Consider the following 5094-nt stretch of genomic DNA (forward strand, 5'->3'; position numbering starts at 1 on the left):
GCTGGCCCGGCTGTGCTGTCACTGCCAGGGGAACGCTGGGGCTGCCCCGCTCCTGCCCCACCCCATCAGCTCTGCCAGCGCCTCCAGGGGACACAAAGGCTGAGCCCAAGGGTGAGAGTTGCACAAGGGGCTGAGCTGGCATCTGGGACCCATTGGGATCATGGAGTGCAGCCCCCGGCCCTGCACAGACACCCCAACAATCGCAGCCTGTGCATCCCTGGCAGCGCTGGCCAAAGGCTCCTGGAGCTGCGGCAGCCTCGGGGCCGTGCCCATTCCCTGGGGAGCCTGGGCACTGCCCCAGCCCCCTGGGGGGGAAGAAGCTTTTGCTCATCTCCAGCCCAGCCCTGCCCTGGCCCAGCTCCAGCCGTTCCCTCGGCTCCTGTCCCTGCTCACCTGGGCAGAGATCAGAGCTTGCCCACAGAAGCTGTGGCTGCCCCTGGATCCCTGGAAGTGTCCAAGGCCAGGTTGGATGGGGCTTGGAGCAGCCTGGGATAGTGGAAGGTGTCCCTGCCATGACAGGGGGTGGAACGAGATGAACTTTAAGGTCTCTTCCAAGCCAAGGCATTCTGTGATTCTGTGATTTTGGGGGGAGATGCTGAAGCTCTGGCTCAGCTTTATCTCAGCAAATGTCTGGAGCCAGCAGCAGCCATGGGTGGGATCATCTCCTCCTCCCTCTCGCTGTGGCTGTAACTCACTCAAGGGCAGTGTCATAAATGAAATTGAAATTTGGACAGCTAGGGCTATTGGGTTAACAGCAGTTTAATAACAAGAAAAAAAATTATACCATTTAGTGAACTGAATACAAGAAAACAATTTAATAAAAGAATACAATTTATTGGATTGAATAGCAATTTGATACAGAAGGAATACAATTTAGTAAAAGAGTACAATTTAGTGAATATATTCATATATATATATATATATATATATATACATATGCATATATATATATGAATATATATATATGAATATAGCTTGCCAGTAATTATGATTAAAGCATAAGCAAAACTGACTGGGGTACGGAGAGGGCTTCTCAACCCCCTTACATATGAAATAAAGCAATTCAAACTAAACTTATATACTGTATACTTATACATATTCATTCATGTTTCCAGTAAGTCTCATCGTAGTTCTGATTCTTTAATTTTACATCACTATTCTTCATGGTGCATGCTTCACTTGGTGCTAAGGGGTCTTCAGTCTTCATTTGGTGGTCTTTTGGTTGAAGGCTTACACTCATCCTCGTTGTCCTCTGGATAACCTCACAGGCTGCGTGTGTGCATACTAAGCGTTGTGTTACGTAAGTGAGCATTGTGCTCCACTAATTAGTCTTATATTTTATAATTTTCAGGCCCTATACCTAAAGTCATTCCAACTTTATCCACGTCAAGGTCGATTTTGTCTTAGGACATTTCTTATCTCAAAACTACATCCTGTACCTTAATTTTAACATGTAACATCTGTAGAGGGGTACATCTGCCTTGTAACACCAATTCCCTTGATTGCTTCTAATAATAACTTTCCAAATAGTTACATTTAGTTAGCACGAATCATTTCCATTTATTACAGGAGGGTGTGAAAACAGGAGCATTGTTTGGTGTGGCCTCCTCTCTGCCTTTCACACCTTTCAGTGCTTTGAGCCAGCCAAGAGCTTTCTCCAGGAGTGCAATGAAGCAGCTGTTGCTGCTCCCAGCTCTGGCTCTTCCCAGTCTCTGCCCCTGCCTGGTTTTGTCCCTCTTGCTGTGCCCTCTGTTCCCCCAGGGGGCTGCCCCAGGCTGAGGGATCAGATCCAGGCACTGCTGCTGCTCCCTGGGGACCAGCCCCAGTTTGGTTGTTGCTGTCAGTGCCAGCAGAAGCGGTGGCTGGAGCAGCGGGTGCTGACAGTGGCCCAAGGCCCGGGGCTGCCTTGAGGGGTCCCTGGGCTGGGGCTGGGAGGGAGCTGCCCCTTGTTCTCCCTCTGCCTCCCGCAGAGCTGGGCCGGGCACAAGTGGGGCAGCAGAGCCAACAGGGAGCCTGCGAGTCTCTTGCAGCCGTGCCTGCTCAGAGTTTGGCCTTGGAGCTTCAGGTGGGCAAAGGCAGCTGCTCTGCTCCCTCTGCGTGTGCCCGTGTTCAGCAGTGCTGCTCCATCAGTCTGTGCCCAGCAACGGGGAAAAGCCTCAGCCCTGCAGGGCCAGGAGCTGCCGGGCTCTGCCTGAGCAGCTCAGCCAGCGGGAAGGGAGCTGCTCCACACGGGAACCAGGAGCAAAGGACGTGCCTTTTCTAGGACATGTCTTCTGTTAAAAAAAAAAAACAAAACCATGAAAAAACCCCAAAACAAAAAAAACCCACAAAAAACAAAAAACAAAAGAAAACAAAAAAAAAAACCACAAAAAAATATGAAAGATAAAAATTACCCCCAAATGTGTAGTGAAAAATCTTCTGTAACTCTGGAGTAATAAAGAGGTAACTGATCTTTTGAAAAAGAGAACTCAGCTTTGATTTTAGTTCCTTAGTTTGTACACGTGCTAGTGGAAAGGATCCATTAGCTGCCTTCCTTTACAGATTTGATGGATGTTTTCCAATATTAAGATATTTTACACTGCAGTTAAGGGAATAGGAAATTGAAATACGTGTTCTTCATGACTGTGTCTTAAGTGTCAAAATTTTGCGGTTTGAAACTTGGACCTAAAGTGTTGCAAATGAAAGTGATAAATCCCAGTGGACTGAGGGAATGCAGCTTTTCCTATGGGATGTGCAGCACTCCAAGGACTTCCTCCGTGGGGCTGTGGGTGCTTGGAGCTTTGTCCTGTGCCACTCCGGGATGTCATGAAATGGGACTTCACCTGCCACCAGCCCAGGTCACGCTCTGCCACCCCAGCTCCTTGGACCTTGTGTCCCCAAAGAAGACACAAGGTGTTTCTGCTGCTCCACCTTTGCACAGATCCACAGAGAGCTGGGATTATCCCAAGTCTCGTGTCTCCATTGTGCCATATTCCTAAAGAACCAGCAGCCCATCCTGACGAATATGGTGAGTTATGTGGATGGTTGTCAGCTCCCTTTCCTGCCTAGAAATCCTGAAACTGCTTCTAAATGCTGTTCCCTTCAGCTCTTGGACACCTACTGACACAGAGCTGGGAAAAAAATGCCCTGGCCATGGCTTACAAGGTGAGTTCTGCCAAAGTTAGAGCTCTGTGGGAAATCTCTATCCATCCCTCTCCTTTTAATGTATCTGTACGTGGGGGTGTGCATGGATGTGTCTTGGATGGAAAGGAAGGAGTGTGCAAACAACGTGACTGACACTTTCACTCTCTGTGTTCATTCCATACTCATGGGTACCAAGATATTATGGAAATCTTTGCAAGGACAGACCCTTCTGTCCATGGATACAGAGACATCCAAGAGCCCCTGGCACAGACAGACCCTTCTGTCCATGGATACAGAGACATCCAAGAGCCCCTGGCACAGACAGACCCTTCTGTCCATGGATACAGAGACATCCAAGAGCCCCTGGCACAGACAGACCCTTCTGTCCATGGATACAGAGACATCCAAGAGCCCCTGGCACAGACGGACATTGCTCCTCTTCAGCCACTGACAGGATGAGACCCTGAGACTGGGGCTTGGCCTTCCTCGTGGTGAGGGGCATCAAGGAAGGCTGCAGTGTGATGGAGACTGTGATGGGCTGGGAACTCACTGGGGGAAAGGAGGGAGCAGTTGTGAAGTAAAAGGCAGATGTGGGGACAGAACGGTTCAGAGAAGGGCTGAGCTACAGCTTGAGCAAGATGAAAAATGTCATTTGGGGTCATCCCAGATGGATTTCATTTCAGAAGTTATGGAACAAGTTTAATTTTTGGGGGTGTCATGTTTTCCCTTGGAGGTGGACACTCTGCAGACTTGAGCTGCATTGCCAAAACGCTCAAGTCTCTGCTGCAGGTCACAGCGTTTCTTCTTTGGCTGATCCCGGCCCGGTGCTGAGCCCAGCAGAGCCCTGGCAGAGCCCAGAGCAGCCTCAGCATCCGCAGAGCCCGGCTGCAAGGAGAGAAAGCAGAAACCGCCCGTCAGCTCAAGGCTCCTGTCCCCTTGTCCCAGCCAGCCGCGGTGCCCAGGCCATGCTGGCCGTGCTCAGAGCTGGGCCCAAAGCTGCCCATCACTGCTGCCTTGGGGAGCAGAGCAGGAGGGCAGGACATGTGCCCAGCCTGCAGCCTGCCACGGCAGATCCAGCCCCTCAGCAGCTGCCCAGAGCGGGATGCTCCTGTGCCCGCTGCCATCTCCCAAAAGCTCTTGTCCCAGCCATGCCAAGGAGATGAGGACCCACCTCACACCATCCGCTGCCACAAGAAAAGCTGGTCCCAAACGATGTCCTCAGTCTTCTCCAAGGGCATGGCCCATCCACGCCACAGCTGGTCCCAAGCACTTCCTGATCCAGACTGGACCCCACCTGGAACGCTTCCTTTAGAAAAACAAACAACAAATTAATGAAAATAGGTTACAGACAAAAAGGGGAAACAAGAAAAATGGTAAAAAATCTTATCTCTGTCAGGAGCTTGAGCAAGGCCCAACCCCTACATTCTAGGGAAAAACCCACCCATGGGTGAGGGAAGCCCATGCTTTCTCCCTTTCCCCTTGCACTGTCCCCCAAAATCACGGTGATCCCAAAGCAAAGCAGGGGAGTGGAGCAGCCCAAGCCCTTCCTTGCCTGCACAGCAAAGCAGCCGTGCTCAGGTTCTGGAGTCCCTGTGCTCCAAATTGTGGGATTTTTCTTAGATTTTGTGGTATTTTGTGAGGATTTGGTGGGATGTTTCTGGAATTTTTCGGATTTATTTGTACTGTTGTAGAATTTTCTGGAATTTTGTGGGATTTTTCTTGAATTTTATAGGATATTGAGGACATTTTGTGGGAGTTTTCTGGGATTTTGAGGGATTTTTAGCAGACATGAAGGATTTTGAGGTAATTTCTTAGGTTTTGTGGAAATTTGTGGGGGTTTTGTGGGATGTTTCTGGAATTTGTTTGGCTTTGGGGAAAATTTCTGCAATTTTATTGGATTTTTTCCTGGAATTTTGTGGGATTTTGTGGGAACTTAGAGAATTGTGAGGGATTTTTCTTCGATTCTATGGA

Source organism: Cyanistes caeruleus, unplaced genomic scaffold, assembly GCF_971803275.1.
Source record: "Cyanistes caeruleus unplaced genomic scaffold, bCyaCae1.hap1.1 HAP1_SCAFFOLD_89, whole genome shotgun sequence".
Lineage (NCBI taxonomy): Eukaryota > Metazoa > Chordata > Aves > Passeriformes > Paridae > Cyanistes > Cyanistes caeruleus.